At 52.6% G+C, this 12,407-nt stretch overlaps 1 non-coding gene across 1 annotated transcript; it reads right to left on the bottom strand.

Annotated features, from left to right (window-relative positions):
- Window positions 1–8,964: 8,964 nt before the first annotated feature.
- Window positions 8,965–9,037, bottom strand: trnaf-gaa (transfer RNA phenylalanine (anticodon GAA)). Its single transcript has one exon. It is a non-coding gene; the product is annotated as a tRNA-Phe (tRNA).
- Between the last annotated feature and the right edge of the window lie 3,370 nt (window positions 9,038–12,407).

Here is a 12,407-nt window from a genome sequence, read left to right as displayed (position 1 = left end):
CGGGGAGTAGAGAGAGACTGGGGGAGTGGAAAATGCTGGGTGGGAGAGATAGAGGATGGGAGGAGAGTGAGAGCTTGGTGGGGCAGAGAGAGGCAGAGGGAGAGTGAGAGAAGCTGTGGGGAGACAGAGAGGATGGGAGGAGAGCGAGAAAGGTTGCAGGAGGGTGAGAGAGACTGGAGAAGAGTGAGAGAGGCCGGTCGGAGAGTGAGAGATTTGGGGGAGAGAGAGAGGCTGGGGAGGGGAGTGAGACAGGCTGGGGGAAGTGGTAGATGCTGGGAGAGTGTGAGAGGATGCGGGCATAGTGAGAGAGGCTGGCGGGGGGAAGTGGGAGATGCTGAGGAAGAGTGCGAAAGGAAGGGGAGAGTGAGAGAGGTTAGGGAAAGAGTGAGAGTAGATGGGGAAGAATGTGAGAGGCTGGGGGAGAGTGAGAGAGGCTGTGGAGACAGAGAGAAGCAGAGGGGAGAGAAGCTGTGGGAGAGTGAGAGAGACTGGAGGGAGTCAGAGATGTTGTGGGCAGAGAGAGATGCTAGGGGGACTGAGAGAGTCTGGGGCGACAGAGAGAGGCTGAAGGGAGTGAGAGAGTCTTGGGGAGAGTATGAGTCTGTGACAAGGGTAAGTGAGGCTTGGGAGAGAGTGAGAGGCTGCGGGGAGAGGGAGAGACTGCGAGAGTGAGAGAGGCTGCAGGGTAGAGGGAGAGGCTGGGGGGGGTTGAGAGAGACTGGGGGGCGTGAAAGCGGTTGGTGGAGAGTGAGCGAGGCTGTGGGGTGAGAGAGAATCTGGGAGAATGTGAGAGCGGCTGGGGGAGTTTGAGAGGCTGAGGAGTGAGAGAAGCTGGAGGTGAATGAGAGAGACTGGGGTGTGTGAGAGCGGGTGGGGGAGTGTGAGAGTGGCTGGTGGACAGTGAGAGACTGGGGGAGAGAGAGAGAGGATGGGAGGAGAGTGAGAGATTGTGAGACGGGGGAGAGGCTGTGGGACAGTGATAGAGGCTGGGGGGAGAGAGAAGCTGGGAGGAGAGTGAGAGAGGCTGGAGGAGAGTGAGAGAGACTGGGGAAGAGTGAGAGAGGACGGGGGAGAGTGAGAGACTGGGGAGTGAAGTGAGAGAGTCTGGGGGACTGTGAGCGATGCTGGGGGGAGAGTGAGAGAAATTGGGGGAGAGAGAGAGGCTGGTATGAGTGAAAAAAGATGTGTGAGAGATGCCGGTGGAGTGTGAGAGAGGCTGGCAGGGGGTAGAGTGATAGGCTGGAGGGAGTGAGAGAGGCTGCTGGGATTGCGAGACGCTGGTGGAGCGTGGAATGGCTGCTGGATTGTGAAAAAGGCTGGGGGAGGAGTGTGAAAGAGACTGGTGGGAGTGACAGAGGCTGGATGAGAGTGTACGGCTGGGGGAAGGGTAAGTGAGGCTGGGCGGGAGATGGAGAGACTGTGGGGAGTGAGAGAGGCAGGAGGGGAACGGGAGATGCTGGGGCGAGTGAGAGAAACTGCGGGGAGTGAAACGGGCTGGGTGAGAGTGAGAGGTGCATGGGGAACGAGCGGGACGGACTGGGGGATACGGAGAGTGGCTGGGGGGCATGGGAGTGGCTGGGGGGCATGGGAGAGATTGGGGGAGAATGAGAGAGGCTGGCGGAGTGAGAGGGGCTGGGGAAGTGAGAGAGGCTGGGGAGACGGAGAGAGAGGCTGGGGAACAGTGAGAGACTGGGGGAGGGAGAGAGGATGGGACGAGAGTGAGAGATTGGTGGGAGAACGAGAGGTTGAGGGAGAGTAGGAGACGCTGCAGGGAGAGCGAGAGGCTGGGAGGAAAGTGAAAGAGGCTGGAGGAGAGTGAGAGAGACTGGTGAAGAGTGAGAGAGGCTGGGGGAGAATGAGAGACTGCGGGGAGGGAGGGAGTCTGGGGATTGGAGTGTGAGAGGCTGGGGGAGTGTGAGAGAAGCTAGGGAGTGTGAGTGAGGCTGGGGGAGATTGAGAGAGGTTTGGGGAAGGGTGAGAATGGCTGCGGGAGATTGAGAGAGATTGGGTGGAGATTGAGCGAGATTGGGGGGTGAGAGAGAGACAGTGGAGAGTGACAGAGGTAGGGGGAGAGTCAGAGGATGGGGGAAGGATATACTGGGGGGATTTATAGCGAGGCTGAGGGAGAGTGTGAGAGGCTGGGGAGACTGAGAGAGGCTGAGGGGAGAGAGAGGCTGGGGGAAAGTAAGAGACTGAGGTGGAGCGAGAGGATGGGAGGAGAGTGAGAGATTGGTTGGCGGCGAGAGAGAGGCTCAGGGAGAGTGAAAGAGGCTAGGGAGAGAGAGAGTCTGGGAAGAGAGTGAGAGAGGCTGGAGGAGAGGGAGAGAGACTGGTAAAGAGAGAGAGGCTGGGGGGAGTAAGGGAGTCTGAGGCGAGGCAGAGAGTCTGGGTGGAGCGAAAGAGGCTCGGGGGAAATTGAGAGACTTGAGGGGGGGAGAGAGAGAGGTTGGGAGGAGCGTGAGAGACTGGGTGACAGAGAGAGAGAGGCTGGTGAGAGAGTGAGTGAGGTGGAGAGAGTGAGAGAGGCTGAGGGAGCGTGAGAGAGGCTGGAGAAGAGTGTGAGCGCCTGGAGGAGGGTCAGAGAGACTGGGGGAGAGTGAGATGTTGGGGGGAATGAAAGTGACTGGGGGGGTTGATAGAGAGGCTGGGAGAGACTGAGAGAAGCAGGGGTGATGAGAGAGACTGAGGTGAGAGGGAGGCTGGGTAAGGGTTAGAGAGACTGGAAGGATTGAGAGAGGCTGGGGGAGAGGGAGAGGCTAGGGTGATGAGAGAGTCTCGGGCGAGGGAGAGAGGATGGAGGAAGTGAGAGAGGCTGGGGAGAGTGTGAGGCTGGGGGCAGAGTAAGTGAGGCTGAGGGCCAGAGGGAGAGGCTGGGGGGAGTAAGAGAGGCTGGGGGAGTGAGAGAGAGTGGGGGCCGAGGGAGAGATACTGGGGGAAGAGAGAGAGGTTTGCGGAATTAGAGAGATTGGGGGAATTGATCGAGAGGCTGGGGGAGACTGTGAAAAGCTGTGCTGATGAAATAGGCTGAGGGGAGAGAGAGGCTGGGTGAGAGTGGGAGAGACAGGAGGGAGTGAGAAAGGTTGGGGGAGTGAGAGAGGCTGGGAAGAATGAGAGTGGCTGGGAGACAGTTAAAGACTTGTGGAGAGAGAGAGGATGGAAATAGAGTGAGAGATTGGGAGGCGGGGAGAGAGGCTGAGGGAGAATGAAAGCGGCTTGTGTCGAGAGAGAAGCTGGGAGGAGAGTGAGAGAGGCTGGAGAAGTGTGAGAGATTAGAGGGCGGGGATAGAGGCTGAGGAGGGAAGTGAGAGAGGCTGGGGAAGCGCGAGAGTCTGGAAGAGTGTGAGAGGCTGGGGGGAGTGTGAGAGAGCTTGTGGGGAGAGTGGGAGAGATTGGTGGGAGGGAGAGGCAGGGGAGATTGAGAGAGGCTGGGTGAGTGTGAGAGCGACTAGGGGGAGAGAGAGAGGCTGGGGAGACAGTGAGTGAGGCTGTGGGAAGAGTGACAAAAGCTGGTGGAGAGTGAGAGGCTGGACGTGAGTGAGAGAGGCAAGGCGAGAGTGAGAGAGGCTGGGGGAGAGGGAAAGGCTGAGTGGAGTGAGAGAGGCTGGAGGGAATGAGAGAGGCTGGGGGGGTTGAGTGAGTCTGGGCGAAGACTGAGACAGGAGGGAGGAGAATCAGAGAGGATGGGTGAGTGTGAGAGAGGCTGCAGGAGATTCAGAGAGTTTGGGTAGTCTGAGAAAGGCTGTGGGAAGATTAGTGGCTTGGGGAGAGTGAGAGAGGTTGGGGGAGAGTGAGAGCAATTGGGGGAGACAGGGAGACTGTGTCGAGTGAGAAGTAGTGAGCGTGAGAGAGGCCAGTGGAGTGGGAGAGAGGTTATGGGGGCAGTGATAGGCTGTGGGGAGTGGGAGAGGCTGGGGGGATTGGGCGATGCTGGTGGAGTGTAAGAGGGGCTGGTGGATAGTTAGATTGGCTCGGGTGAGTAAGAGAAACTGTGGAGAGTGAGAGAGGCTGGCGGCGAGAGAGAGGCTGGGGTAGAGTGAGAGTGGCTCGGGGAGTAGAGAGCGGCTGGGGGAGTGAAATATGCTGGGTGGGAGAGATAGAGGATGGGAGGAGAGTGAGAGATTGGTGGGGCAGAGAGAGGCTGAGGGAAGAGGGTGACAGGCTGCGGTAGAGAGTGAGAGAGACTGGGTGGATATTGCACGAGATTGGGAGGCGAGAGAGAGACTGCGGAGCGTGACAGAGGCAGGGAGAGACTCAGAGGCTGGGGGAATGAAAGATACTGGGGGGATTGAAAGAGAGGCTGGGGACAGTGAGAGACTGAGGAGTAGCGAGAGGATGGGAGGAGAGTGAGAGATTGTGGGGTGGGGGAGAGAGAGAGGCTGAGGGACAGTGAAATCTGCTGGGGAGAGAGAGAGGCTGGAGGAGAGGGAGAGAGACTGGTAAAGAGTGAGAGAGTCTGGGTGGAGTAAGAGAGTCTGGGGCGAGTGAGAGAGACAGGGCGGAGCGAGAGAGGCTGACAGGGAAAGTGAGAGAATGCGGGGTAGGGGGGCGGGGGGAGAGAGAGATTGGGAGGAGTGTGAGAGACTGGGCGACAGAGAGAGAGAGGCTGTAGGGAGTGAGAGAGTCTGGGGGAGCGTGAGAGGCTGCAGGGAGAGTGAGAGACTGGGGAGGAGAGAGAGAGGTTGAGAGGAGTGTGAGAGACTGGGGGACAGAGAGAGAGGCTGGGGAGACTGAGAGAGTCTGGGAGGAGCGAGAGAGGCTGGGGGGTTAGTGAGAGACTTGAGGGGGAGAGAGCGAGGTTGGGAGGAGAGTGAGAGACTGGGGGACAGAGGGAGAGGCTGGGGAGAGAGTGAGAATGGGTTGTGGCAGTGAGAGACGCTGGAGGAAAGTATGAGAGGCTGCGGTAGAGTGAGAGACGCTGAGGGGAGAGAGAGGTTGGGGAGAGTGAGAAAGGTTGTGGGAGAGTGAGAGAGGCTGATGAGAGAGCGAGGCTGGGGGAGAGTGAGAGAGGCTGGAGGGAGCGGGAGAGGCTGGGGGAGAGTGAGTGAGGCAGGGGGACGTGTGGGAGAGGCTGGGGGTAGAAGGAGAGGCTGGGGGGAGTGAGAGGCTGGAGGGAGTTAAAAAGGCTGCGGGAGAGTGAGTGAGGCTGAGGAAAGAGTGAGTGAAGCTGTGGAGAGTGAGAGAGGCTGGGGGAGAGTGAGAGAGGCTGGCGAGAGTGAGAGTGCTGGGGTAGAGGGCGAGAGGCTGGGGGAAGAGTGTGAGAATCTGGGAGAGAGGTTGAGAGGCTGGGGGAATTGACAGAGAGACTGGGAGAGAGAGAGAGATCCTGAGGGGAGAGAGAGACTGGGTTAGAGTGAGAGAGACTGGAGGGAGTGAGAGAAGCTGAGGGCAAAGTGAGAGTCTAGGGGTAGTGACAGAGGCTGTTGCGAATGTGAGAGGCTGAAAGGAGTGAGAGAGGCTGGGGATGATTGTGATGCTGTGGAAGAGTAAGTGAGGCTTTGGGGGGAGACAGGGTGAAGCTGGGAGGGGGAGAGGGTGAGGCTGGGGGAGTGTGCGAGACTGGGAGAGTGAGAGGGGCTGTGGGTGAGTAGGTAAGGCTGGGGAACGAGTGTGAGGGGCTGTTCGAGGGTGAGAGAGGCTGGGGGCGTGAGGGAGTTTGGCGGGAGAGTGAATGAAGCTGGGGAGTGAGAGAGGCTGGGGGACTGACAAACTGGGAGGAGAGAGAGAGGATGGGAGGAGAGTGAGAGATTGCAGGCGGACAGAGAGCCTGAGGGAGAGTGAGAGATGCTGGGGGAGAGACAGAGGCTGGGATGAGAGAGAGAGAGGCTGGAGGAGAGTGAGAGACACTGGGGAAGAGTGAGAGAGGCTGGGGGAAGTGATAGAGGCTGGGGGAATGAGAATAGCTTTAGGTACAGTGAGAGCGGCTGGGGGACGAGTGAGAAATGCTGGGGGAGAGTGAAAGGCTGGGGCGAGTGAGAGAGGCGGGGGGAGAGTGAGAAAGGCTGGGGGAGAGGGTGACGCTGAGGGGAGTTAGAAAGGGTAGAGGGAGTGAGAGAGGCTCAGGGACATTGATTGAGTCTGGCGGAAGAGTGAGAGATGCTGGAGGAGAGTGAGATAGATTGCGGAGAGAGACAGAAAGGCTGAGGCGAGTGAGAAAGGCTGGGGGAGAGTGAGCGACGTCGGTGGAGAGGGAGAGCGGCTGGGGGGTGAGTGTGATAGGCTGGCGGGAGTGAGAGAGGCTGGGGGGAGAAATGAGAGGCCGAGGGGAGAACGAGAGAGGCTGGGGGAGAGTGAGAGGCTGAGGGGGTTTGGAGAGACTGGAGGGAGTGAGAGAGGCTCGGGGTCATTGATTGAGTCTGGGGAAAGAGTGAGAGAGGCTGGACGATGATGAGAGAGGATGTGTGAAGAGTTAGAGAGGCTAAGGGAGAGAGAGGCTGGGAGAGGGTGAGAGAGGCTCGAGGAGCGTTAGAGGCCGGGGGGAATGAGAGAGGCTGGAGGGAGTGAGAGAGGTTGGGGGAGAGTGAGTGATGCTGGGAGAAGAGAGAGATAGGTCAGTAAAGTGTGAAAGAAGTTGAGGGAGAGTCAGTGAGGCTGGGGGGAGAATGAGAGAGATTGGGGTGAGAGGGAGAGGCTGGTGGGTGTGACAGAGGCTTTGGGAGAGTAGAAGCTGGGGGAATGAGAGAGTCTGTGTTGAGTTTGAGAGGCTGAAAGGAGTGAGAGAGGTTGGGGGAGAGTGTGAGGCTGGGCGAAGAGTAAGTGAGGCTGGGGGGAGTGGGAGAGGCTGGGGGAGAGAGAGAGAGACTGGGGAAGTGAGAGAGGCTGGGATGGAGAGGGAGAGGCTGGGGGTTGTGAGAGACTGAGGAATTGAGAGGGGCTGTGGGGGAGTGAGAGAAGCTGGTGGGCGTGAGAAACGCTGCGATGAGTCTGAGTGAGGATGGGGGAGTGAGAGAAGCTGTGGAGAGTGCGATTGCCTGGGAGAGTGAGATGCTGGCGGAGTGAGAGAAGCTGGGGGAGACTGCGAGCGGCTCGGAGACAGTGAGAGACTGGGGTGGCGGGGAGAGGATGAGAGGAGAGTGAGAGAGTCAGGAGGAGAGTGAGAGAGGTTGGGGAAGAGTGAGAGAGGCAGGGGAAGAGTGAGAGAGCCTGGGAGGAGTGCGAGATGCTGGGGGAGCATGAGAGAGGCTGGGGGAAGTTGGAATTGCTGGGGGATAGTGAGAGAGGCTTGGGAAGTGGGGGAGGCCGGGGAGAGTGAGAGAGTCTGGGGGAAGGGTGAAAGGCGCTGGGGGAGGGTGAGAGAAGCGGCGGCGAGTGAGATAGGCTGTGGGAGAGTGAGAGAGGCTTGGGGGAGCGTGAGAGGCTGGGGGGAGAGTGAGAGAGGCTGGAAGGAGAGTGAGAGTGGCTGACGCTGAGATACAGAGACATGGGTTTGGGGGAAGACGGATCACGTTATTCCAAGTCCCTACAAGGAACATCGTTGGAGCGGTTGATATCCAGAAATCACGACTGACAATATTTACAGGATACCCAATAAACCTGGGGAGGGGGGCGGGTGTCAAGGACGCACTTGCGTTTGTGTAAGGCACTTCAGCTGCGAGAGGGATGTACTTGGAATGGGGTCAGATACTTCAGCTGGGTAACGCATGCACGGACTGGGATAAGGCATTTTTGCTCAGAGAGGCATGCACTTGGACTGGGATAAGGTACTTCGGCTGAGGGAGGCATGCACGTGGACTGGGCAAGGCACCTAGAACATAAGAAATATGAGCAGGAGTAGGTCATACGGCCCCTCGAGCTTTCTCCACCATTCAATAAGATCATCGCTGACCTGATCATGGACTCAGCTCCACTTCCCCGTCCGCTCCCCATAACCGCTTATGCTCTATCGTTTAAGAAATTCTCTATTTCTGATAAATGTATTCAATGTCCCAGCTTCCGCAGCTCTCTGAAGCAGCAAATCCCGCAGACTTGCAAACCTCTGAGAGAAGAAATTTCTCCTCATCTCTGTTTTCCACGTGTGGCCTCACCAATACCTTATATAACTGTCGTAAGACTTCCTTCCTTTTATAATCCATTACCTGCATGCTATCATTTTTTATTTCAGGCACAAGTACCCCCAGGCCCCGCTGTACTGCGGCTCTTTACAATCTTTCTTCATTTAAGTAATAACTTGCACTTTGATTTTTTTCTGCCAAAGTGCATGACCTCACGCTTTCCAAAATTATACTCCATCTGCCAATTTTTTGCCCACTCACTTAGCCTATCTATGTCCTTTTGCACATTTTTTGTGTCGTCCTCACACATTGCTTTTCCTCCCAACTTTGTATCATCAGCAAAATTGGCTGCGTTACACACAGTCATTGTTCCAAGTCGTTAATATAGATGATAAATAGTTGGGATCCCAGCAATGATCCCTGCAGCACCCCACTGATTACTGGTTGCCAACCAGATAATGAACAATTTATCCCGACTCTCTGTTCTCTGTTAGTTAGCCAATCCGCTATCCATGCAAACATATTACCCCCAACCCTGTGAACTTTTATCTTGTGCAATAACCTTTTCTGTGGCACCTTGTCAAATGCCTTCTGGAAGTCCACATCCATTTGTTCCCCTTTATCCACCCTGTTCGTTACATCCTCAAAGAACTCCAGCAAAGTTCTCAAACATGACATCCCCTTCTTAAATCCATGTTAGAAACATAGAAACATAGAACATAGGTGCAGGAGTAGGCCATTCGGCCCTTCTAGCCTGCACCGCCATTCAATGAGTTCATGGCTGAACATGCAACTTCAGTACCCCATTCCTGCTTTCTCACCATACCCCTTGATTCCCCTAGTAGTAAGGAATCCATCTATAGAAACATAGAAATTAGTATCACGCAACCGCTGAACAGCCCATCCCTCAAGCACTGTCTCGATAGAAAACTAGCTTCTCCCATTAAAATATCGGAAACGCAAAATCACCAGATATTGCCAAAACCCGGGATTGAATCAGGGACCTTTAGATCTTCAGTCTAACGCTCTCCCAACTGAGCTTTTTCGGCCGGATTCTGACAGACCGAATTTTGACTCTGCCAGACCGAATTTTGCTTTTCCAAATGTCTCGTTTAATAATGGACTCCAATGTTTTCCCACCCACAGATGTTAAGCTAACTGGTCTAAAGTTTCCTGCTTTTTGTCTGCCTCCTTTTTTGAATAGGGGCATTACATTTGCAGTTTTCCAATCTGCAACGGCTGGGGTAGGCATGCACGTGGAATGGGATAACGCACTTCGGCTGGTGGAGGGATGCACTTGGACTGGTGTAAGGCACGTCAGCTGGGTTGGCTTGCACATGGACTGTGGTAAGGCACTTCGGCTGAGGAGGGATGTGCTTGGACTGGGGTAAGGAACCTTGGCTGGCCCTTCCTGACTTCTTGGGTGCTCTGTCCTCTTTCGCTTACGGAAGTCAAATTACTTCGAGTTATAATTTGCAAAGTCAGTGGTACCTTGGGATGTGCGGTTCAAGTTACACATTCCGGAACTTCAGGATTTGGTGTATCCCCCAAGCGGACCAATCATAGACAAAGGGTAGAGTCTGCTGGCCATTTTTGCAGTACCAATAAGAACATCATATCATAACATGATTCGGCATTCAACATAGTTTTATGAAAGGGAAATCATGTTTGACATATTTATTAGAGTGTTTAAGGATGTAACTGGAAGGGTAGATAAAGGAGAACCACTGGATGTAGTACAGTTGGATTTCTAAAAGGCGTTCAATAAGGTGCCACATAAAACGTTGTTACACAAGTTAAGGAATGATTGGTTTGGAGATGATGTATTTGCATGGATAGAGGACTAGTTAACGGATAGCAAACAGAGTGCAGGGATAAACGGGACTTTTTCTGGTTGGCAGGCTCTAAATGGTGGAGTGCCGCAAAGAACAGTGCTGCAGCCTCAGCTATTTACAATCTATATTAATGACTGAATGAAGGGACCGAATGTAATGTATCCACTTTTGCTGCCGATACAATGATAGGTGGGATAGTGAGCTGTGAGGAGAAGATAGATAGACTTCTTGAGTGGGTAGTAAGGTAGAATATGGAGTGTGGTGTAGGAAAATGAGAGGTTATGGTAGAAATAATAAAATACAGAATATTTTTGAAACTGTGGGAAACTTTTATGGTGGTGTTCAGAAAGATGTGGGTGGCCTCATGCAAGAAACACAGAATGCTAGCATGCAGGTAATAAGGAGGGCAATATTGTAAGCGTGTTGGAGTGTAAGTGTATGGAAGTCTAGCAACAACTGGGCATTTTGATCTCCTTATCTAAGGAAGGATATATTTGCCTTGGAGTCACTGTATTGATTCCTGTGATGAGAGAGCTGTCTTATGTTGAAAGATTGTGTAGCATGGGTCCATAAACTCTGGAGTTCAGAAGAATGAGAGGTGCTCTTAGTAAAACATACACGATTCTCAAGGGGACTGGCAGGTTAAATGCTGAGATTTTTTTTCTCTATCTGGAGTATCTTGAACTCGGGGAACTAGGCCGTACATGCTTCTCAACTAGCACGTTTTCTTTGAAACCTGAAACAGGGAGACAATGATGTAAATATTAACACAACAACAACAACTTGCATTTATATAGCGCCTTTAACATAGTAAGACGTTACAGGGCGCTCCGCGAAATCTTAAGACAAATCAAATTATGCTGACACTGAACCACATAAAAGATAAATTACGGCAGATGCTCAAAAGCTTGGTCAATGAGGTAGGTTTTAAGGAGCATCATTCTTGACATCTTTTTGAAACACCCTAAATCAGGAGTATTAATCAGTGTCATTTCCTCTAGGTCTGAAAGTTGTGAGAAGTTGGCTTTTGATTGGACTCATGGGTGTCGAATTCATATGATTAGATAGGATAGTCAGTGCAAAAATAGGCCAGTCAGCCCAACCTGTCAATATCGACGTTTGTGAACCACTGGAGCATCCTCCCCTCTTTCCGCATCCAGCACTATCAGCATATCCCTCCATTCAGTTCTCCCTCATATATTTATCTAACCGCTCCTTACATGCATCTATAATATTAGATTCAACAACTCTGGTGATAGCGACTTTTACATTCTGACTACTCTCTGCGAAAAGAAGTTTCTTCTTAATTCCCAATTTGAATTGTTGCTGATTTTTCTTACACTGATGATCTCTAGTAATACTCTTCCCTGCAAGTGGAAACACTCTGTATCTATTCTAACAAAACCTTTCAAGATATTAAAGAGCTCTATTAGGTCATCCCTTAGATTTCTCGTTTCACGACAAAATAAATTGAGCCTGTGGATTCTTTCCTGATAGTATACCATCTGCTCTGCACCTATCCAGTGCCTTGCTATCTTCTTTTTAATATGGCGACCAGAATTGCACACAGTACGCCTAATGTGGTCGAACTGTAGAGTGTTCTGCATTGGTCGGTTTTAAAATGGCGTGGTCAGGCTGTCCGGTCACAATAAAAGGGGCCCGCACTTCATCTTTTGAGGAGACATTTCACGGGCATCCTGTAGTAACTGAAGGCCATTTGCTTACAGAAGCTGATTGTACATTTTAAACATTGTCGATCTGGGTGCACGGGCAGGACACGTAGTGATGGGCACTTGTTGCCACGTCTTTCTGTATGGATGCAAAACGCCTGAAATGGAATAACTGAGTTGTCCCAGATGGCAGATGAGATTAAAGGCGATGGACTGCTAATGGATTGTGCTCATTTACTGTGTTAAGCGTTTGTTGCTCATAAACCTTCCAAGCATTTGACTGAATATTACATAAATTAGGCTTTGAATCCAAATCTCCTCAAAACTGCAATTTCGTGATAACATTATGGTACATACCATAAATAAACACCTTATCCATTGTGCTGCGCGCTCACTGACTAAGTCACGGTGATTTCTTATTTTTTCTTGATATGCCAACTGAATTAACTGACTGGAGGAATTGTATTAACTCCACGTGACCGTCTCGGCTCATCCCTGGGCCGAATTGAGAGTGGGGTGAGAAAATTCTGCAACAAAAATTAGAACTGAAACATTATTCTTCTTTAAGGAAGGGTGAATGACCCCTAGATTCCTATTTTACATTTGGACACAGTCCCATCCCGCTCTCATGATGCTTAATCCCCTCTCAGCGGGACTGGAGAATCATGTTCGAAAAGGAGGCTCATGGTCTGCTCAGCAGAAAGTCAATGTTCTGCATGTTCTTTCAGACAGCTTTCCAACTGGACACAGGCATCCAACTGCCGTGCGAGCACTGCTGCCTATTCCAAGTCAACAATATTCGAATGTCTTCACAAAGCTAGTTTTGAATAAGCGACCTGTATTATCAAATAAGATTTTGCAGCATTAATAGCTCAATTTTATCGTCTGTCTCTGCATCCTTAAAGTTACACGCT

Source organism: Pristiophorus japonicus, unplaced genomic scaffold (assembly GCF_044704955.1).
Source record: "Pristiophorus japonicus isolate sPriJap1 unplaced genomic scaffold, sPriJap1.hap1 HAP1_SCAFFOLD_62, whole genome shotgun sequence".
Classification (NCBI taxonomy): Eukaryota; Metazoa; Chordata; class Chondrichthyes; family Pristiophoridae; genus Pristiophorus; species Pristiophorus japonicus.
Note: the sequence above shows the minus strand (reverse complement) of the source record. Positions and strands in the feature narration are given on the sequence as shown.